Here is a 24,201-nt window from a genome sequence, read left to right as displayed (position 1 = left end):
CTTGCAGCTGGAGCCGGATTCTGTCTCTCCAGCTGAGCATCAGCCCAGTCACTTCTGACCCAGACAGTCCATGACAAATAGCGTTCCACCCACCAGCCTTGGGCTGCGGCCAGGGCTGTACAAGGCGGGGAGTAAGCAGAACAATCTCCAGATTAGGATATTAAGGAAATGGAAATTTTGAGAGAAAAGGGGAAAGATGGGATGGACATTAGCAAAAGTGAAACTTTAACAATACAAAAACTTAAGTACCTAAATTGGGAACAAAAAAAGCAGGGGCAGCATGTGATCAAAGTAGCCATCAAACAAATTACACCCACTTGGATTTTGACTTGAAGGTATGCTTCTTACTCCTTTTAAGGATTATTTATTCGTTCCGTGATGATAAAGAATTTGGAGGTTCTAGGTCAGCATTTTGTTGTTGTCCTTACCATCTCCTGGATCCTAGGTCCCCTGATTTTAGATTTCATCTTTTTCGTTGTTTTGTTTTTTTACATTTTAAACTTTTTATTTTTTATTGGAGTATACCCGATTAACAATGTTGTGACATTGTTTCAGGTGGACAGGGAAGGGACTGAGCCATACATATACATGTATCCATTCTCACCCAAACTCCCCTCCCCTCCAGACTGCCACATAACATTGAGCAGAGTTCCCTGTGTTATACAGTAGGTCCTTGGTGATTATCCATTTTATATATGGCATCTTTTAAGCCTGAGCTCTTGCAACCAGAATAAGATTCACCATGATCTGCTTTTTGCAAGCAGCTAGCTGTGTCGAGGCACCAAGAATAATTTACCAGTTTGGTAGTGTAAGATATTTATTAGCCTACAATAGACACTGAATGAACATCCATAGAAAGCAAGGATGGGACAATTTAGTCACATTCTTATCTTTGTATGCTGTTACCTTTTGCCTATAAGATATTTGTCTATAGGGAAAATATTAACATAATAGTCTTAATACTAGGCTAACACTAACCAAGAAGGAAGTGTTCTCAAGTGATGAGAAAAGTGAGCCAAAGTTTAAAAGATTACAATAAAAATAAATTTTCCTGAAACATCTGGAGATGAGTCATTCAGTGCAGTTGACAATTAGTCTCTTGAACCACCAGAATATTTTTTATTGTATTTACTTTATGCGGAAATAATATTAAACAACATAATTCATTTGTCTCTTTCTTAAAAAGTATATTCTGATTACATTTTTGCCCTTTATTACTCAGTGTTCATTATTGTTACAATTAGTTTTTCACCAACTATATAGTGATGATATGGGTCTCTTAAAAGAAGGTATATTTGTTTGCCACCCTGCTCAGTCTCTAGATCAGTGGAAGTTTAAAGGTTTTCTTTTGAATTTTCTTTTTAAGGCTTTCTGTTGCTTTTCTTGTTGTCAGCTATCAGCAGCTGCTCCACCCCCTCCGCCTTTAAACTTGTGATCTCTGAAAGTCAGAGAGCCATGTGTACAAAAGTTATGGATACACTATCAGGAGACAGGTCTGAATCAGGACGGCAGCAAAGCCCCTGAACTTCAGCTTGGCGGATTTGTTGGTCTGTTGCTTTTGGTGTGTGACCTTGGTGACACCATTTGGATGCTCATGGTTATTCTTGTTTTATTGTATCTTCTCCTTTATGATCTTGTTAACAGAGGCTGCCAGGTGAATTCAGGAAAAATGAAGTACTTTGAACATCAATTGAGGAAATCTTAGTTGTTGTTAAAGCTTTCTCAAACACAAACTTGACAGTGAAAATAATTTTTGTGGAAAAAGGGAGGGCAGATTCCAGCTCCCTGCACTCCCAAACAAAACAGGTTTATTAGTCTCGAAACTAGAATTCATGATTACTTTTCAAAATTTCAAACTACTTTTTAAAGTTCAAAAATGAAGAAAAGGAATAATAAGTATCTCAAAAATATTCGCAATATTATTATCTTTAATGATGTTGATATGATTAATATTCATATCTTTAAGGAAACACCACTTAACTGCCGGTTTTTCTCTTACATAAGAGTAATAAGACAGAAGTTATGTAATTCTAGTCATTTTGTATATGTATTTGTAGCCTATCTGCTTAATATATCATAATGTTTTTTGCTTTACTTCATAATCTCCATTGAGTTCAATTATTGCATAATATATCAAATGGATACCCTATAATGTGTATATTTAGTACATCCTGGTGTACTTGTTTTTTCCACTTATTTTATAAATTTACCTGTTTGGGTATTTTGAGCATAATTGTTCTTTTAAAATATTGTTGCAGTCTTTTTTCTTAATATTTTATTTTGTCAGTTAGTTTTGACCATACTACTCAAAATAATAAATTCACTTTTCTAGCAACATATTTTACAAATAAAAACTAAAAAATAGAAGTCATTTGGATGGAAATTCCGTTGACAGCAAACTCTGAAAATACACCAATCAAAGACATCTGAGATTGTTTGGTCACTCAGATGTCAAAAAGTTCTTTCTCTCTTCCCCATCTTGCTCATTTTAAGCTGTCTTCTCTTTCTCATTCAAAATAATGATTTTTAAAAGGCCAGCATTTTTCTGACTCTTTCATATTCTCCAACTTTATAAATAAAATTCTTAACTCCTTTAAAGTAGCAGTGACTCAATCCTTATATTTAAACAGGTTTATTTTTTTATATGCATTGGTAATACAAGATAATGTTACTTCACAGCATTCAACAGAACCAAGAAAATTGCTGTTATAGACTATATATTCTGCACAGAAATTTGCTTGGTATTGATTTTCCTCACAGATATCTTGAGAAAGAAAACACAGCTTTTATTTCTCTGCTTTGGAAGTACATGAAAAAAAATAGCAAGGAATTGAAAATCAGATTATATGACTTAGTCATATTTATCAGAACTGTGTTAGTTTTAACTGTCTAGCATGAATTTCCATAAGAATAAGAAGAGAAACTTTCATTTGAAAACTCAGTTATAGATTTAAAATACTGAAATCGGATATTACACCTTTCCCAGAGATTTAAGGTGTCCTTGAGAAACGGGTCTAAACTCAATAAGTCAAAGCAACATATCTAATCTGTTGAGGGATATTTTAGCATTTTTGACCTGCTGGGAACAGGCTATCTGACCTTGGGCTTCTCACTAGCCAGACTGGGCCTCTGTCTTTTCATTTGTAAAATGAAATGGTCACATGACCAGATCTCAGAGAATCACAGGATTTTACACCTGGATGGAATCTCAGAGAGAGTCAGCATTAGAAGTTTGATCCATCTGAAAAGCTAAGCTAAGGATGTCCTTCAGTTAAGATCTTGACTCAACTGCCTATAGAAGTGGTAATGGAAAAACCAAGATGGTCCCACTTTCATTATTTCAGCTGCTGGTTTCATTTCCTCCACAGCAGGAACCCCCTGCTGTGACGTCCAGGAAGGATGCTTGAAATGGAAGCGAAAGCAGAAACTCCAGGCAATATAGGAAACACCAAGTGAACCATATGTCTGCAAGGTAGTGCTGGCTATTTATTGTTCTGAGTAGTCTGGAAGAAAAAGTATATAACAATATCCACTTCCTCTACTAATCCCTTCCTTAAGTGAGTGTACTGCCTAAAAGACAGTAAACGTAAGATCAAATTTTCAAGGTGAAACTTCCCTGGGAATTTTCTTATAAGAGAAATAAATACTGTCACCAGCTGTCAGGGGTCAATTGGAATTTTTGGTTCTTAAGTGCCTCTAAATGTACCATTAAATAAACTTGGGCACCATCAAGGAGAAAAGCTCTAGAACAAGGCTGGTAATAGAGATGTAAAGAGAATCGATTCATCAAAGATTTATTTATGAGTGGCTAGTTCAAGCCCTTGAGAAATACCATTTTATTTTGCCAAATGTGTGATTGGCATGGGTATGGACAGGTTGCTAATGAAGGCCCAAGACACTCCTCAAATTCCACATCTCTCTGCTTGGTTGCTCATGCTCCCAGCTATTTTCCATAGCCGTGGACACTTCTAAGGTTGGTTCTGGAAGAGCATTTTTAGGTCTTTTTGGATCACAACCCACAATAGAAACACATTTTAAACCATGAACGAGTTCTTAGGTATGTGAGTGTATGCATTGTGTATTTAAGTAAATGCATCTGAGAAAAGTCCCAGGAAGTGATCCACTCACCATATGGGATGCACTCTGAGACTTTCTGTGTTAGTCTACGCTGCTTTATTTACTAAAATGCTGTGACACCCCAGTTTATTGACTATAAAACCCATACATAGGCTGAAGTCCATAGTTTGAAAAACATTGGCCTAGATTAATAATAATCATAATGATAACTATAACAATAATATCTAATAATAAAACAATAAAAGCATCAACCAACAGAACCCTGAGCCTTATTTAGAGTTGGAGTTTTTAAGAATGACGTAAAGTAGAGGGTGTGTAGGAACTCTCCTCCAGTTCAGGAAAATTTTCTAAGATGACAACGGACAACCATTTGGAAAGTTTTGTCCCCAATCAGCCTCTGTTCCTGATTCATTGCAATAGTGTTACATTAGATGTTTGAAAGATCTGCTTTTCATATACTCTCATCTTAACTGGATTTGAGAGTTGAAGGGTTAAGTTTATGTTGTTGTTCAGTCGCCCAGTCACGCCTGACTCTTTGCAACCTCATGGACTGTAGCATACCAGGCCTCCCTGTCCCTCACCATCTCCCAGAGTTTGCCCAAGTTCATGTCCATTGAATTGGTGATGCCATCCAGCCATCTCATCCTCTGACACCCTCTTCTTCTGCCCTCAATCTTTCCCAGCATCAGGGACTTTTCCAATGAATCATCAGTTCACATCAGATGATCAAAATACTGGAGCTTCAGCTTTAGCATCAGTCCTTCCAGTGAATATTCAGGGTTGATCTCCCTTAAGATTGACTGAGTTGATTTCCTTGCTGTCCAGGGGACTTTCAGGAGTCTTCTTCAGCACCACACTTAGAAGGGATCAATTCTTTGGCCCTCTGCTTTCTTTATGGTTCAGCTCTCACAACCATACATGACCACTGGGAAGACCATATTCTTGACTATTTGGATCTTTGTCAGCAGAGTAATGTCTCTGCTTTTCAACACACTGTCCAAGTTTGTCATTGCTTTCCTGCCAAGAAGCAATCATCTTCTGATTGCATGGCTGCAGCCACCGTCCACAGTGATCTTGGAGTCCAAGAAGAGGAAATCTGTCACTGCTTCCACCTTTTCCCCTTCTATTGCCATGAACTAATGGGGCCGGATGCCATGATCTTAGTTAGGTTTTTTTTTTTTTTTTTTATATATAGTCTTACGCAGGCTCTTTCACTCTCCTTCACCCTCATCAAGAGGCTCTTTAGTTCCTCTTCACTTTCTGCCATTAGAGTGTTATCTGAGGTTGTTGATGTTTCTCCTGCCTATCTTGATTCCAGCTTGTAACTCATCCAGCCTAACATTTTTCATGACGTGCTCAGGGTACAGACTAAACAGACAGGGTGACAGCAGTCAGCCCTGTTGTACTCCTTTCTTGATCTTGAACCAATCAGTTGTTCCATACAGGGTTCTAACTGTTGTTTCTCAGCCCATGTACAGGTTTCTTAGGAGACAGGTAAGATGGTCTTGTATTCCCATATCTCTAAGAGTTTTCCACAGTTTGTCATGATCCACACAGTCAAAGGCTTTAGCATAGTCGAAGAAACAGAGATAGATGTTTTTCTGAAATTCCCTTGCTTTCTCTATAATCCAGCAAGTGTTGGCCATTTGATCTCTAGTTCCTCTTCCTTTTCTAAACCCAGCTTTGACATCTGGAAGTTCTTGGTTCATATATGTTGAAGTCTAGCTTGCAAGGTTTTAAGCATGAGCTTACTAGCATGGGAGATGAGTGCAATTGTCTGATGGGTAGCAATTCTTTGGTACTACCCTTCTTGGAAATTGGGATGAGGATTGACCTTTTCCAGTCCTGTGGCCACCACTGGCTTTTCCAGATTTGCTGGCATAATGACATAATAGTGTTACATTAGATGTTTGAAAGATCTGCTTTTTATGTACTCTCATCTTAACTAGTTTTGGGAGTTAAAGGGTTAAGATTATAGCACACTGTTATTTCATGAACTGCAAAGAAGGAGAAAATTCTGTTAATTATGATTGTGAAATGCTACCATTATAGGACATATCTATTTCAGGTATGTTAAAATATAAAAATATATATGCATTTAAAAATCAATGCTGGGTTAGCTCTCCCCAAGTCTTTTAGGTCCCCTGTTCTTTCCTTGAGAGGACTATCAGAGGTTATTTTTTTTTTTAATCCATGGGGGAAATTACCTAGGATTAGTGATTGCAGCCATGAAATTAAAAGACGCTTACTCCTTGAAAGGAAAGTTATGACCAACCTAGATAACGCATTGAAAAGCAGAGATGTTACTTTGCCAACAAAGGTCCGTCTAGTCAAGGCTATGGTTTTTCCAGTAGTCATGTATGGATGTGAGAGTTGGACTGTGAAAAAGCTGAGCACCAAAGAACTGATGCTTTTGAACTGTGGTGTTGGAGAAGGCTCTTGAGAGTCACTTGGACTGCGAGGAGGTCCAACCAGTCCATCCTAAAGGAGATCAGTCCTGGGTGTTCATTGGAAAGACTGATGTTGAAGCTGAAACTCCAATACATTGCCCACCTCATGCGAAGAGTTGACTCACTGGAAAAGACCCTGATGCTTGGAGGGATTGGGGGCAGGAGGAACAGGGGATGACAGAGGATGAGGTGGCTGAATGGCATCACCGCCTCGATGCACATGGGTTTGAGTGAACTCCGGGAATTGGTGATGGACAGGGAGGCCTGGCGTGCTGTGATTCATGGGATCGCAAAGAGTCGGACATGACTGAGTGACTGAACTGAACTGAACATTTTGCTAATCTCATACAATTTCATAGGATTCTAAATTTAAAAGTCATTCTCAGCGATGATTTGGATTATTCCTCCTCATGTTACAGTTGAAGAATCTGATACCAAGAGAGATGATGTGACTTGCCCCAGTTAACACACCAAGGTGGGGACAGAAACCAATACAATATTGTAATTAGCCTCCAATTAAAATAAATAAATTTATTTTTAAAAAAGGAAAATAAACAAAAGGATCTAAGTTGTCAGACTGCAAAGAAGAAGGAGTAACACAGAGAAAAATCAAGGCTGAAACCAGAAGTCTCTGGTTCATTTACGCTGTCTCCATAGTTTTTGATATAGAACTGGTTGTGTTAAAGCAAGGTCATTAAAAGGAAAGCAGTGTACATAATCCAGTTATGTTCAGTTCATTTGCTCAGTTGTGTCCAACTGTTTGCAGCCCCATGTACTGCAGCACGCCAGGCTTCCCTGTCCTTCACCATCTCCCAAAGCTTGCTCAAACTCATGTCCATGGAGTCAGTGATACCATCCAACCATCTCATCCTCTCTTGCACCTTTCTCCTCCTGCCTTCAATCTTTCTCAACATCAGGGTCTTCAATGAGTCAGTTCTTCTCATCAGTTGGCCAAAGTATTGGAGTTTCAGCTTTAGCATCAGTCCTTCCAAAGAACACCCAGGACTGATCTCCTTTAGGATGGACTGGTTGGATCTCCTTGCAGTTCTAGGGACTGTCAAGAGTCTTCTCCAACATCACAGTTCAAAAGCATCAATTCTTCTGTGCTCAGCTTTCTTATGGTCCAACTCTCACATTCATACATGACCAGTGGAAAAACCATTGCTCTGACTATAGGGACCTTTGTTGGCAAAGTGATGCTCTGCTTTTTAATATGCTGTCTAGGTTGGTCATAGCTTTTCTTCCAAGGAGCAAACATCTTTTAATTTCACAGCTGCAGTCACCATCTGCAGTGATTTTAGAGCCCAAGAAAATAAAGTCTGTCACTGTTTCCATTGTTTCCCCACCTATTTGCCATGGAGTGATGGGACCAGATGCCATGGTCTTAGTTTTCTGAATGTTGAGTTTTAAGCCAACTTTTTCACTCTTCTCTTTCACTTTCATCAAGAGGCTCTTTAGTTCTTCTTCACTAAGGGTGAACTTCTTCTGCATAAGGGTGGTGTCATTTGCATATCTGAGGTTATTGATATTTCTCCTGGCAATCTTGATTCCAGCTTGTGCTTCATCCAGCCTTACATTTTTCATGATGTACTCTACATATAAGTTAAATAAACAGGATGACAATATACAGCCTTGCTGTACTGCTTTCCCAATTTGGAACCATGTCCTTTCCATGGAGCTCCTTTCCATGTCTGGTTCTAACTGTTGCTTCTTGACCTGCATACAGATTTCTCAGGAGGCAGGTAAGGTGGTCTGATACTCCCATCTCTTTAAGAATTTTCTTGTTGAAATCTCTCAAGAGAAGTTCTCTCTTACCACAACTTTGTCCATATTCCCTTTTGTTGTACATCCATGGAGCCCTGAGCAGCTGTGGTCCAACCTAACACTTGTCATTATATCTTAACTGTCCGCTCACAGATTTCCATTCTCAACTAGCCTGAGAGGTACTTGAGATGCAGTGCCAAGATGCCTCTTGGAAACATTGGCACCTAGGATAGTGCTGACCATACTTCATGGTCAGTTCACACTGTTCCAGGAAAACAAAAAGAAAATAAATTTGAGAGAAATATTTGAGAAATATATCCATCAGTGAACAGCTCTTTCTGAAGTTAATGCACAAACAGAATCGCAGTGATTTCTCTTGGATATTAGAAGTTATTTTTAGAGTCAGGTTATTCTTTGGATCCCATCTTTGGTGTGGAATAAATTGTGTCAGCTTGTTAGTCATATCTTAGAAAAAAAAATATTATCATCTAAAGGTTAGAGCCAGTTGGACTTCTGTTCAGTGACTCATCAGGCAGCCTTCAAGATGCTATTTTTCTCTTTAATGCTACAGCAATTTTACTGCCATAATATTGTCTGGGTGAGATAACACGCAGTATATTGATTTGCTCATGTCTCTTGAATTAAGGTTTTCTGTACCCTTTAAAACTAATTACGTATGTATTAGCTTTAATAAAGCTTCATTAATTCATTTCAGTTCACCTCTTTCTCTATTATTGTTACTGCACCATTGGCAAAGTTTTCAGAGTCGAAGAAAGGTTCCTCTCAAAGAATGAGAAGGCAGCTGCAGTTTATTTTCAAATATTCCATGAAAAACCTGCATATCAGTCAATTTGCATTCTGGAATTCATAATCTGAAAGGTATTCCCTTTCATGTGAACCACACAAGAACTACATCTCTGGAAAGACCAATGGGTGGGGCTCAAGTATAAGTCATATTAGAGTTTCTCACTTTCCTGCTTTGTTAGATGTCAGGAAGTTTAGCATAATGCAAATGGAATGAACTCTGTAGTAATGTTCCAACATCTGTGGAATGCCACATACATTATAAGGATGATACAAAGAACATGCGAGTCACAGAAAGCTTGATTTAACCTCCTTTGCCATTTGCCACCCAGGCGATGTTGAGCAGCTTACTCTCCCTCTGTGCCTCAGTTACCTCTTCTGTAAAATGGGATTTAAAATACCTGACTTCCTCGAATTGTTATAAAATGTATGTAAAAGAGTATATGACAAGGCTCATGTATATTAAATGTCAGATGATGGACAGGGAGGCCTGGTGTGCGGGAGGCCTGACATGCTACAGTCCATGGGGTCGCATAGAGTGGGACACAACTGAGCAACTGAACTGAACATAATAAATCTTTAAAATGGTTATTACTAGTATCATCACTTCCAGGTTATTATGTAAAATTATAACCTCATTTAAATAGTTTTTCATCAATATCTTTTGCAAAGATTTAAAAGCACAGTCAATAGCTTCTGGGACGGTTGGCACCTGCATTGACATTTTAGATTTAGGGTTTCTTATGTAACTTGTTTTCTTTTGTTTATCATTCAGGATTTCCTCCTGGCTCACATTGTGTCAGGTACAAGTATTACAAAGCTGAATTATTCATGGACCCAGAATACCATATTGATGTTTGAGAGAGTTCCTTGAATGCAGAGTCCTTGGTAAAACCCTCTGGTGGTTTCTTTTGGCTGAATGAATTACTTTGGAAATTTTTATTGACCAGGAAAAGTTTGAGCTGGAGAGACAGTATCATAAAATGATTCACAAATCCAAAGCTTCTAGATTATTGGGCTGGCCTAAAAGTTTATTTGGGTTTTTCTGTAACACATTATGAAATTTTTGGCCTACCAATATTTTGTGAATGATTATATAGGAAGATAACTCTTAGAAAGTCAGCAAAAACAAGAGGGACTAATTCTAGAAAAATAGGCATGCCTACTTAGGCCATGACAGATAAGCTTAAGTTTCTGCTTAAAGAAAGATACAAGGTTGTGGGGCAGATTCTATAAGTAACAAGTCTATTTAAGAGAATATGACATTTTGGTTTTAAGTAAAAAGACAAATTCCAAAATGCTGAAAATCTAGATATACAAACATTAAAATGCAAAGAAGGAATGGTGAGATTACAACTGGCTTTTTTTTTTTTTTCATTTACATGTCTCTCTAATTTATAAACAATAAACATATATGGGCTTCCCTGGTGGCTCAGACGGTAAAGTGTCTGCCTGCAATGCGGGAGACTCGGATTCCTTTCCTGGGTCAGGAAGATCCCCTGGAGAAGGAAATGGCAATCCACTCCAGCACTCTTGCCTGGAAAATCCCATGGACAGAGGAGCCTGATAGGCTACAGTCCATGGGGTCGCAAAGAGTCGGACAGGACCGAGCAACTTCACTTTCACTTTTACAAACATATATATCTTATGTAATAAGATAAAAGCCACGTAAAAAAGAAACTGTGGTTAAAATTTATCTGAATGATGTTCAAGGACTTCTACAACTGTTCCTATCACCTGATAACAAGTTACTTGAGTATTATATAGCAGTGAAAGGAGAGTGGATTATATTGAAAATATCCAGGCCCCTAGAAACTGCAGTGTTGCCAGAATACTCAGCAATACCCAAGAGAGCATGATAGATGTCTACATTTGTTTCCTAAAAACATCTCCCACTTTTGCTGGAATCATTGAGACCAACATGCTTCCTAGGACATTTCAGCAGAAACAGTTGCTATAAACTAACTTATTTGTTAAAACTATAATCCTGTCATTAAAAGAGTCCACTTGTCATTGCACAGAGACCTCTTGGTAAAGAATTGGTTTATCTCACCCGTAATAAACTTACAGTAGTGGTGGTGGTGAGTGCGTGGTGGTGAGTTGTGTATGTGACTCTTTGTGACCCCATGGACTGTAGCCCACCAGGCTCCTCTGTCCATGGAATTTTCCAAGCAAGAATCCTGGAGTGGGTTGCCATTCCCTTCTCCAGGACATCTTCCCAACCCAGGGATTGAACCTGCATCCGTTATGTCTCCTGCATTGGCAGGCGGGTTCTTTACCACTGAGCCACCTGGATACAAAAAGCTGACTCATTGGAAAAGAACCTGATGTTGGGAAAGATTGAAAGCAGGAGAAGAAGGGGATGACAGAGGTTGAGATGGATGGATGTCATCACTGAGTCAATGGACATGAGTTTGAGCAAGCTCCAGGACATTGTGAAGGACAGCCTGGGGTGCTGTAGTGCATGGCATTGCAAAGAGCTGGACCCAACTGAGTGACTGAACAACACCACCTGGCAAGCCCAATAAGCTTACAGAGCTTATTCTAAATTCAGAGGATTAAAAAAAAAAAAAGCAACTGAATAGAATTTTACCAAAACAATTTTTATATTCATAAAAATTAAGATTGGCCATATGAAGCAGAGCTTTTCAAAGAAATACTAGGCTTGTCTTACTTTCCAAAGCGAAAAATCCTAGTAATTAGAATTCAGGAAATAAACATTACAAAGAACTGCTGCATAATGGCTTACCACCAAAGAACAAAGCACACCAAACACCAGACCTCAGAACCTCACTGAAGTCAACTTCCTAGATCAGGAAGGATAAGTAGACAGTCATAAAATAAAGACTGCTTTGTGTGTTTTTTTTTTTTTTAATTTTGGTTTAAACTTGAGTTGGTAAAGAGTCTCTGTACTAAAATGAGGCCAAGCAATCTTGAACATGAACTCTGCTGGCAAGAAGCCATTAGACATTGAACTTTCAGTTAAAGCTCAGTTAGACCTGCAAGTTAGAGAAAGAAAATCCAGAGGCAGACTTGTGGAGTGACATATCCAATAATTCAGTGCCTATTAAGGGGTGAGCCTCAACTTCTTGTCCATTAAAAGCTAGAGTTGAAGGCAAGGGCAGGGAAGAAATTGGGTATGCCAGAGGAGTATGGCATGATATAGTCTTGTTCATTTCTGTATGGCTGTTCCTTGCAGACCTAAGTCCTTCATGATTGAGGAAACGGAGTAGAGGTTAATTATATACTTCTTCATTCTAATAAGATTTTGTGATTAACCTCTACCTTTTCTTGCCAGCCTAAACACTGTTTGTCTTGAATGATAAATTATATGTTCTGTGAGTTGTTGATCTTTCTTAATTATGAATTCTTATTTATCCAGAGATCCATGGATAAATAGACCCCTCCAATAGGCAGTCTATTTGTAGACCTTTTACGGCTGCGTCATAAGGAGAAATTCCATATTGTTAAATACATTTTTACTTGAAGACAGGATGATTTCTCCCATTATAGTGTCACTGCCCTGAGTTAAGGAGAATAAAGTGAATCAGTGTATCAGGCTTATTGTGAGCACGTGTGTGCTTAGTCACTCGGTTGTTTCTGACTCTTTGCGACCCCATGGACTGTAACCCATTAGGCTCCTCTGTCCATGGGGTTTTTCAGGTAAGAATACTGGAGTGGGTTGCCATTTGCTACTCCAGAGGATCTTCCCGACCCAGAGATCTAACCTGCATCTCTGTGTCTCCTGCATTAATAGGCAGATTCTTTACCACTGAGCCATCTGGGGAGCCCCTATCAGGCTTATTATATGTTATATAACATTGAAGTTGATGTATAAAGGTCGGGCACAGTAGGAAGTAGACTGTGAACCCCATGTAGGTATCCAGTGGTTAAGACCAATAACTTTAATTATAATCAGTATCAGTATCAGTTCAGTCACTCAGTTGTGTCCTCCTCTTTGTGACCCCATGGACTGCATCACGCTAGGCCTTCCTGTCCATCACCAACTCCTGGAGTCTACTCAAACTCACGTCCATTGAGTCGGTGATGCCATCCAGCCTCTCATTCTCTGTCGTCCCCTTCTCCTCCTGCCCTCAATCTTTCCCAGCGTCAGGGTCTTTTCCAGTGAGTCAACTCTTCGCATGAGGTGGCCAAAGTATTGGAGTTTCAGCTTCAACATCAGTCCTTCCAGTGAACACTCAGGACTGATCTCCTTTAGGATGGACTGGTTGGATCTCCTTGCAGTCCAAGGGACTCTCAAGAGTCTTCTCCAACACCACAGTTCAAAAGCATCAATTCTTCCGTGCTCAGCTTTCTTTATAGTCTAACTCTCACATTCATACATGACCACTGGAAAAACCATAGCCTTGACTAGACAGACAGAAAGTATCATTTCTTTTCATGTATCTCTCTCTCTCTCTCTCTCTCTCTCTCTCTCTCTTTTTTTTTTTTTACTATTCTATAAGTAGAATTTTCATAGTGTAAAGTGTTCCCCAAATGTTGTTGAACAAAGTGCCCAGAAACATGGTACTTTGATCACTATAAAATCAACAGCTGTGTGATTTTTTGTTTTAAGGATAGATTCTGGATTGTTCATTTGAAGAAATATTTATTGAGCATCTGTTATTTGCCAGGTAGTAGGGAATTCTGATCTCTAGGCATTTACAATTTAGTGGAGGAAACAGATACGAAACAAGAAGAATTCAATTTGATAAACATGAATTTTAGGCATAAGGACAATGCTGCTGCTAAGTCGCTTCAGTTGTGTCTGACTCTGTGCGAACCCACAGACGGCAGCCCACCAGGCTCTGCCGTCCCTGGGATTCTCCAGGCAAGAGCACTGGAGTGGGTTGCCATTGCCTTCTCCAATGCATGAAAGTGAAAAGTGAAAGTGAAGTCACTCAGTCGTGTCCGACCCTCAGCAACCCATGGACTGCAGCCTACCAGGCTCCTCCGTCTGTGGGATTTTCCAGGCAAGAGTACTGGAGTGGGTTGCCATTGCCTTCTTATGCTATAATAAATTTAATAATTTATTGACTCTTTTTTATGAAACATATAAAGTTACTGCAGTCTCAAGACTAGCTAGCTCTAGGGGCTCCAATAACTTCATTAGGACCAGGGTATCTTTCTCTCTCCATCTCTCAGCTTTGCTTTCTTTGTGACAGTGTCATTCTTAGGCAGCAGCTTGGTTCCAATGGCCCCAAGCTTACTCCCACCTGAACAGGAGTTTGATTTTGTTAGTTCCTGCAAAAGTCCCAGAGCTGGCTCTGATTAACCCTTCTTTAAAAAAAAAAATGTGTTTATTTATTTTACTTGTGCCTGTGCTGGGTCTTCACTGCTGTGTGGGCCTTCTCTAGTTTCAACAAGAAGGGGCTGCTCTTTGTTATGGTGCATGGGCTTCTCATTATAGTGGCTTCTTTTCTTTCTGAGCATGGGTTCTGGGGCTCGTGGGCTTCAGTAGCTGCAGCACACGAGCTCAGGAGTTGTGGTGCATGGGCTTAGTTGTTCTGAAGCATATGGGGTCCTCCAAGATCAGGACCAGGGGGCCACCAGGGAGGTCTCTGATTAACCCTTCTTGAGTCATGTGCCCACTTTCAATGTAAGCGTTCTAGTCCTGTGATGCACCACTCTCATTGGCTACTTGGTGATACAGACTTAGGGATGGGTGATTCTCCAAGGAAAAACCAAGAGAAGCAATAGATGCTCACTATAACATGATTATTGATTATATTAAACATTTAGCTCATTAAGCATGAGCTCCTTTATCTCTAAATTAGAACGATTTGAGATACATATAAAAAGATGATAACTTAGTCTTAATTTTCTGATACATGACTATTCCCAAGCCTTTTAGGCTTGCCTGAAGGCAAACCTTTAGACATTAGATTCAATGGCTTTCTATGCTATGACAGTTTCTACTTTATACCAAATGTCCCTGTTCTATTCTATACTTGAATATAGTCTGTAAGGAGAGGTCCATACTAGACTATTCGAGATGAACACACAGAATTAATTACTAAAACTGAGGTCCATCAAAGAGCTGAGCAACCTTCAAATGTACCACTGAGAAGCCCAATGCATGAGCAGAAAACATTTAAAAACAAGAGATTGTCTTGGAAAGTAAGGCACCATCCAGGAAAGGAAAGGGAAACGATGTAAAAATAAAAGAAACACAGTAGACTCAGTGCAGCATACTCCCAGGTCTTGAATCCACTGATATTTAGGAACTGCTGTTATGAATAATTTTAGAGATTTGGCCCACCAGCCTGGAGAGGTAATATTGGATCAAATAAGCTACAGTGTCTTCCACGTCATTAAAAAATTTCAAACTAAAAGTTGTGCTTTTTAATTGTTTCATTTTTATCTCAGATAACTGAACATATGCAATAAACAAATTTAAAACCTGAAATCAGTCTTCTTTTCATAGCAGTATATTTGTTTGATTTTCCCAAATGTTGTTGGAATGATGCTTAAACATGGCAGGTCAGTTACATAAGCAGGAAATAATTTATCAGTAAACACATAACTGTGTTTTTCCACAGGACTAAGATGTTCCAATGGTTTTCCAGTAATGAATTTATTTTTATTGGAGATCTATTTTCATAAGCCGAAGGTCATTACTGGCCATTGCTACTATGAGTATGCCCTAAATAAACCCCCAAATAAGCATATTAAAAAAAAATAGCTATGGTAGAAATCCAGGCTTGGGAATAGTCATGTATCAAAAAATTAAGACTAAGTTGTCATCTTTCATATGTTCTCAAATCTTTCCAACTTAGAAATAGTCTAATGATTTTATTTATAAATAATTTTTCCCCTAACCTCTGAACATCATAGCACTTTATGTGCCTGTTGTTATAGCATTTTAATAAAATTTGTTGTGCCTTTTTGCGGTAAAAGCTCTATGATAGGTATTTGCTTCTTTACGTTACTGACTTTATCCCTTGACTGTGAGCCCCTTAAAGAAAAGAACTAAATCTTTAGTTATCTTCTGATCTTCAGAAACTCTGTTTGGTACCTGAAGTTGTTTTAGTTACTAAGTCGTGTCTGACTCTTTTGGACCCCAGTGGATGGTAGCCTGTCAGATGCCTCTGTCCATGGGATTTCCCAGGCAAGAATACTGGAGTGGGTTGCCATTTCCTTCTCCAGGGGATCTTCCCAACACAGGGATCAAACCTGATCTCCTGAGTCTCCTGAATTGGCACTGGGCTTCTTTACTACTGCGCTGACAGAATTAGATTATGATTTGTGCAGAAATTAGGGAGTGACAACTTGGGCCAGTGCCCCTGCTGACGAATAGGCATGGTTGGCAGTTTCTGGTTAACTCTCAGGACAGACCGCTAGTTGCCTTTTTGTGTTGAGTAAAGAAGAGACTCCTGGTGACAAAGCAACCAACTGTGTTTACTGCATGAACAACTCTGCTTACCCATACACAAGTGGGCATGTTTGGCAAATTCTTGAGTCTGTGCCAAAGGAGATTTTTCGGGTTAGGGAACTTTGATATCCTCCAAAGAAAAATTAATTTTAAGGGAAATAGCCAGTCATGATAGGCAGGCCATTAGCCCATCTTTCTTTACTTTGAAAGGAAAGAATGTTCTGTGCTCAGACAAGTCCACCACTCAGATTGTCTCTGAAAGTGAAAGTGTTAGTTGCTCAGCTGTGTCCAACTCTTTGTGACCCCAGTGGACTCTCTGTAGCCCTCCAGGCTCCTCTACCCATGGAATTCTCCAGGCAAGAATACTGGAGTGGGTTGCCGTTCCCTTCTCCAGGGGACCTTCCCGACCCAAGGGTCTCCTGCACTGCAGGCTCCTGTCTGAGCTACCAGGAGGGACTGTCTCCATTAGCCCCATTAGCCCCACGGAAGGCAGAAGTGTGATGAGCCAAAGCCAGAAGAACTCTCTTAATAAACGCTCTAACATCTGGGGTATATTTTTACAGTACTTAATCTCCTATCTTCCTGTTTTCACAGAGGAAGGAACTTCTCTCCTTCCGATCAAGCCTGTGGCTTTGAAGACGCTGTCTAGCTTCTCTCCCAACCCCACATTCACTTCTCCGTGAAGGAGGAAGGGCAGTTCTCAGGAGAATGTCGCTCAGTTGAGAATTGTCATTCTCCTGCACAAGCCTCCTCTTCTCTAGGACCTTCAGGGGAGCAGTGGGCACTCAGGCTCCCTAGCTCTTTGCTTCTGTATGAAAAACACACTAGGGGAGATATTTCACCTCTTATCCTCCCCTCTTTACTCTCCGGTCAGCCGCTAGCAGGGTTGATGAAGCCTGTGACCTGTGCGCAAGGGTGGGTGGTGAGTTTGTGCTGAAGACTCGTTTCTCCCTCCCTCCCCTCAGCCCACCCCAGGCTCCAGTGGCTCAACAGTCTCATCTGGATGGGGATGGGATGACACATGTTGGCTTTGGATCCAAATTGCATTCTCCAACCCAACATTTACTAGCATTTGCAGTGTGTCTTGGGCACTTGCCCAGTTCATTAATAAATCTAATTCATGAATAAACCCACAAGTGATCATCAATTAGCTATGAGTTCCAAGGGTCTGTAGTTTCTCCACTGCTGGAGAGTCAGAGTGGATCATAACCTCCTCTCCCACCTAACCCAGATCCTACTCTGACACAGTCAAAGCCCAGGGCATCAGTGGGCTGTGCCCAGCAGGGTCGAGGCAGAGCAGTGACATATGCCTTAGAAAAGCCAGCATGGTTGATGTCATGGAGTGCTGACGAAGCATGGGAGTGGCTGGGCCTGGTGGCGCAGCAGGAGAAGCTGAGCCTTGATGGAGCAGCTGCAGTGCCCAGTAGGAATCTGCTGAAGATTATATATGAGAGGTTCCAGTGGCTAAGCAGAGAAGGCAGTGGCACCCCACTCCATTACTCTTGCCTGGAAAATCCCATGGATGGAGGAGCCTGGAAGGCTGCAGTCCATGGGGTCGCTGAGGGTTGGATGGGACTGAGCAACTTCACTTTCACTTTCATGCATTGGAGAAGGAAATGGCAACCCACTCCAGTGTTCTTGCCTTGAGAATCCCAGGGACAGCGGAGCCTGGTAGGCTGCCGTCTATGGGCCCACACAGAGTCAGACACAACTGAAGTGACTTAGCAGCAGCAGCAGTGGCTAAGAGTCTTCCTTCCCAATGCAGGAGGCCTGGGTTTGATCCCTGGTCGGAGAACTAGATCCCACAGTTCAGTCCAGTTCAGCTGCTCAGTCGTGTCCAACTCTTTGCCACCCCATGGACTGCATCACGCCAGGCTTCCATGTCCATCACCAAGTCCCAGAGTTTACTCAAACTCATGTCCATTGAATTGGTGATGCCATCCAACCATCTCATCCTCTGTCATCCCCTTCTCCTCCCGCCTTCTATCTTTCCCAGCATCAAGGTCTTTTCCAGTTAGTCACTTCTTCCCATCAGGTGGCCAAAGCATTGGAGTTTCAGCTTCAGCATCAGTTCTTCCAATGAATATTCAGGACTGATTTCCTTTAAGATGGACTGGTTCGATCTCCTTGCAGTCCAAGGGACTCTCAAGAGTCTTCTCCAATGCCACAGTTCAAAAGCACCAATTCTTTGGCACTCAGCTTTCTTTATGGCCCAACTCTCACATCCATATATGACTACGAGAAAAACCATTGCTTTGACTAGGCAGACCTTTGTTGGCAAAGTAATGTCTCTGCTTTTTAATATGCTGTCTCGGTTGGTCATAGCTTTTCCTCTAAGGAGCAAGAGTCTTAATTTTGTGACTGTAGTCACCATCTGCAATGATTTTGGAGACCAAAAACATAAAGTCTGACACTTTTCCACTGTTTCCCCATCTTTTTGCCATGAAGTGATGGGATCAGATGCCATGATCTTAGCTTTCTGAATGTTGAGTTTTAAGCCAACTTTTTCAATCTCTTCTTTTAATTTCAACAAGAGGCTCTTCAGTTCTTCTTTGCTTTCTGCCATAAGGGTGGTGTCATCTGCATATCTGAGGTTATTGATATTTCTCCCGGCAACCTTGATTCCCACTTGTTCTTCTTCCAGCCCAGCGTTTCTCATGATGTACTCTTCATATAAGTTAAATAAGAAGGGTGACAATATACAGCCTTGATGTACTCCTTTCCTGATTTGGAACCAGTCTGTTGTTCCATGTCCAGTTCTAACTGTTACATTTTGACCTGCATACAGATTTCTCACAGGAGGCAGGTCAGGTGGTCCGGTATTCTCATTGCTTTAAGAATTTTCCACAGTTTCTTGTAATCCACATAGTCAAGGCTTTGGCATAGACAATCAGAAGTAGATGTTTTTCTGGAACTCTCTTGCTTTTTCCATGATCCAGCGCATGTTGGCAATTTGATCTCTGGTTCCTCTGCCTTTTCTAAAACCAGCTTGAACATCTGGAAGTTCATGGTGCACGTACTGCTGAAGCCTGGCTTGGAGAATTTTGAACATTACTTTACTAGTATGTGAGATGAGTGCAATTATGCGGTAGTTTGAGCATTCTTTGGCATTGCCTTTCTTTGGGATTGGAATGAAAACTGACCTTTTCCAGTCCTGTGGCCACTGCTGAGTTTTCCAGATTTGCTGCCATATTGAGTGCAGCACTTTCACAGCATCATCTTTCAGGATTTGAAATAGCTCAACTGGAATTCCATCGCCTCCACTAGTTTTGTTCCTTGTGATGCTTTCTAAGGCCCACTTGACTTCACATTCCAGGATGTCTGGCTCTAGGTGAGTGATTTTCTTCTGTGTATTCTTGCCACCTCTTCTTAACATCTTCTTCTGTTAAGTCCATAACATTTCCGTCCTTTATTGTGCCCATCTTTGCATGAATTGTTCCCTTGGGATCTCTAATTTTCTTGAAGAGATCTCTGGTCTTTCCCATTCTATTGTTTCCCTCTATTTCTTTGCATTGATCACCAAGGAAGACATTCTTATCTCTCCTTGTGATTCCTTGGAACTCTGCATTCAGATGGTTATATCTTTCCTTTTCTCCTTTGCCTTTAACTTTTCTTCTTTTCATAGGTCTTTGTAAGACCTCCTCAGAGAACCATTTTGCCTTTTTGCATTTCTTTTTCTTGAGGATGGTCTTGATCACTTCCTCCTGTACAATGTCACAAACCTCCATCCATAGTTCTTCAGGCACTGTATCATATCTAATCCCTTGAATCTATTTGTCACTTCCACTGTATAATGGTAATGAATTTGATTTAGTCATATCTGAATGGCCTAGTAGTTTTCCCTACTTTCTTCAATTTAAGTCTCAATTTGGCAATGAGTTCATGATCTGAGCCACAGTCAGCTCCCTGTCTTGTCACAACTAAAGATCCCCCATGTACAACTAAGACCCAGTGCAGCCAACGACATAAAACAAATATTGAATTAAAAAAAAAATTACATATGAGAATACAAGATACCGACTGGTGGTTTCCATGTTTGCGGATTGGGAACTCTTACTGGCTATTGAGGACATGCATAGGTCATGTGAGTGGAGCAAGTGGAAATTAAATGATTATTTTAGGTGATCTCATTCATAGTCCTAGACTGATGGCTGCTGGGAAAATCATGGTTCGTCCACTTTACTCTCTGAGCACTCATTCACTAGAACACCTTGTCCAAAGTGGGCAATTATTGTGGAACAGGAACTGATTAATTCACTTGAAATGGTGACCATTTCATATGTTGCTGTTTAAAGGTTTGTTAGTTGAAATAAGAAAGTTAGTATTGTTATGAGGTGTTAATACACTATTACAAGGGTTTTCAATTTTTGTTCACTTCTGTGTGCCTTGAGCTTGGAGTACGGTGAAAAGTAAGCCTGCAAACTAGCAAAGAAGGCTTAATCCTTTAAAAAAAATTTTTAAGCCATTATAATTGTTTAAAGCTGATTCTCTATGTCCTAAAGGAATTCTCTTTCTTCCTACCTCAAAACCACATTGCTTATCAAAATTGTTTAATCTCAAAATGAATATCTTTCAGCTAAGTTATTATTTCAAAAGATAATACCAGATTGGCCTGCAGTTTCCATTTGAAATTTGTTCCAACAAGCAGATGCTGCTTAATGCATTTTAAAAATTTTAATATACACATGCATATACAAAATTTTATTTTGCTCTAAAATGCATTTTTTTATCTACAAATATTATGATTGTAATTTTAGGCATTTCCCAAATTTTATAGCATTTTCTTCTTTTCTATCATAACCAATTACCTGTTCTCTTCCGCATAATAACAATATTTGTTTCCTATTTTCACTGAAATGGAAGCAAAGGGGGATGGGTGAAAGGGATCAAGGTGAAGGTAATTAAGAGATACAAACCTCCAGTTATAAAGTAACTAAGTCATAGGTTATAATGCATAGCACAAGGAGTATACTCAATAATATTATAATAACTTTAAGTGGAGTATTTGTTGTTCTTTAGTCATGTCCACCTTTTTTCGATCCTATGGACTGCATCATGCCTGGCTTCCCTGTCCTTTATCATCTCCCAGAGTTTGCTCAGACTCATGTCCATTGAGTCAGTGATGCCAGTCAGCCATCTCATCCTCTGTTGCCCACTTCTCCTCCTGCCTTCAATCTTTCCCAGCATCATGGTCTTTTACAAAGAGTCAGCTCTTCACATCAGGTAGCCAAAGTGTTGGAGCTTCAGCATCAGTCCTTCCAATGAATATTCAGGGTTGATTTCCTTTAGGATTGACTGGTTTGATTTCCTTGCAGTCCAAGGGACTCTCAAGTGTCTTCTCTAGCAGTTCGGTTCAAAAGCATCAATCAATCTGTAATAATTTTGAATCACTATGTATACATCTGAAACTAATATAAAACTTCAAACTATACCTCAATATAAAGTTTTTTAAAAATTAAAAGAAATGGAAGCTATTATAATCCTGAGACCACAGAAATACTTTCATTTGTATTATAATATTCATATAGTTTCTATTGTTTTGCTCTTAAGAATGACATTTGTATCAGTTATTCTTTGTGGCTTGGATCAAGTATTAGAGTTTAGGGTTTCTCAAATGTCAAATTTGCATCTAAATTGAGTTTGATAAACTTTCAAATCACTAATCTACATCATATATTTAAGAGATTAGTTTCAAAACGATATATGTTCTCAACAATTAAGTAATTCTTGGGTTGTTTTTCCAATTGGGTTGACAAATTGGCAAATAGCTTTTTTTTTTTTCCTTCGGTTCTGATCTGGTAGCTTTATCTCAAAGGTAATGATAATAATGCTCTGCTCTGATCATGGATGGGTGACTTGATATGGTGGAGGAAAGGAGTGGACTTTTGAGAAAAGGAGACCCCAGTTCAAATATCGGCTGTACTACCTACTGTCTGTGTGATCTTGAGTAAGTTACTGCACAGCTTTAAACCTCATTTTCTGCCTATGTGGCTCAGACAGGAAAGAATCCGCCTGCAATATAGGAGACCTGGATTTGATCCCTAGGTCTGGAAGATCCCTTGGAGAAGGTAATGGCATCCCACTCCAGTATTCTTGCTTGGAGAATTCCATAGAGGAGCCTGGTAAGCTACAGTCCATGGGGTCTCAAAGAGCCTGACACAACTGAGCCACTAACACTTTTCATTTTCTGCATATGTGAAATAGGAATCATGTACATATTCTGGGCAGAAGAAACAAGACAGTGATTGCTGAGTCCTTGTAACATGATAAATGCTGAAAAATTCCAGTTTTAATATCTAGTAACATTTCTCCCTGGAAGCTCAGCTATCTCTGTGGATTTAAATATACTACTCATCTTTTTAATAGCTATGAAGTCATAGTACTTTGGGACTAGACGTTACCTTTGAGATCAACTAATTAGTAGTATTTCACAGATGGGGAGGGATTCCCTGGTGCCTCAGATGGTAAAGAACTCACCTGCCAAGGCAGGAGCCATAGATTCCATCCCTGGGTCAGGAAGATGCCCTGGAGAAGAAAATAGCTACCCACTGCAATATTCTTCTCTGGAAAATTCCATGGACAAAGGAGAGTGGCGGGCTATAGTCCATGAGACTGCAAAGACTTGGGCACGACTTACCATCTAAACAACAACAGCAACACAGATTGGGAAAGCATGACACTGGAAAGTTAAACTATATAAAGAGTCTTTTTCTATATGTTTGTATAATAAAGAAATTGGAGACAGAATCATTACTTGCTTGAGTTTCCATTTGAAAATGGTAGACAAAGCCAGCCCTCAGAGAGGTGGTACCAGATATGAGGTAAACCTCGGTCAAGGTTTATGGTTTATACCCAAAGTAAGATAAACACAACATATTTTGAGAAAGAGAGTCCTTCCCTTTACTATTTTAATGCATCTGAATGCTTTGGAGAATCCTGGAAATTATTAGCTGCCTATAATCAGTTATTCAATATCTGAGGAAGTATATTCACTGTGATTGCTAACACTACATCCCAAAGGTTTTTAAGATGTGCTTGAGATATTTTTATCCAAGAAATATTTTTAATCACTATTTAATCATATTTTAATCACGGTTACTATGAGTTTGATTCTGAGGGGTAAGAAATCCTAGGCCCTTATTGTGTGTGTGTGTGTGTGTGTGTGTGTGTGTGTGTGTGTGTGTGTGTGTGTGTGTGTGTTAGTCACTAGTCATGTCTGACTCTTTGCGACCCCATGGACTGTAGCCTGCCAGTCTCCTCTGTCCATGGAATTTCCCAGGCAAGAATACTGGAGTGGGTTGCCATGCCCTCCTCTGGGTTTCTTCCCAACCCAGGAATCAAATCTGGGTCTACCAACTTGCAAGCAGATTCTTTATCTCTGACCCACCAGGGAAGAGGTCTTCATTTTCCTCTGAAGACTTAAAGAGTTATATTAGAGGACTATTTCCCACATTGCAATCCTTTTTATAAAAACTATTTAATTAAAAAACTTATTTGGCTGCAGCAGGTCTTGGTTGTAGCATGCAGGATCTTCGATCTTAGTTGCAGCATGTGGGATCCAGTTCCCTGACTGGAGATGGAACCCAGGCCCCCTGCGTTGGGAGCGAGGAGTCTTAGCCACTGGACCATCAGGAAAGTCCTTGCAATCCTTTACGTTACCACAGTCACAGTTTTCATTGTATAACACACCTGTAATGTTATTTGCTGTTTTAAAATGGCCTGATTTTGTAA

At 40.0% G+C, this 24,201-nt stretch overlaps 1 protein-coding gene across 3 annotated transcripts in view; it reads left to right on the top strand.

The window, feature by feature from the left end:
- RASGEF1B (RasGEF domain family member 1B) overlaps positions 1–24,201 on the top strand; it is a 664,872-nt gene that overhangs the window by 527,317 nt on the left and 113,354 nt on the right. The window contains exons 1-2 of one of the 3 annotated variants that reach the window (XM_060417306.1): positions 1,394–1,597; positions 3,369–3,472. The exons of the other annotated variants lie outside the window; for them this stretch is intronic. The gene's annotated coding sequence lies outside the window, so the exon portion shown is untranslated. Of the gene's footprint in view, positions 1–1,393; positions 1,598–3,368; positions 3,473–24,201 lie in introns of those variants that run through there. 3 annotated transcript variants of the gene reach the window in all.

Source organism: Ovis aries, chromosome 6, assembly GCF_016772045.2.
Source record: "Ovis aries strain OAR_USU_Benz2616 breed Rambouillet chromosome 6, ARS-UI_Ramb_v3.0, whole genome shotgun sequence".
Classification (NCBI taxonomy): domain Eukaryota; kingdom Metazoa; phylum Chordata; class Mammalia; order Artiodactyla; family Bovidae; genus Ovis; species Ovis aries.
Note: the sequence above shows the minus strand (reverse complement) of the source record. Positions and strands in the feature narration are given on the sequence as shown.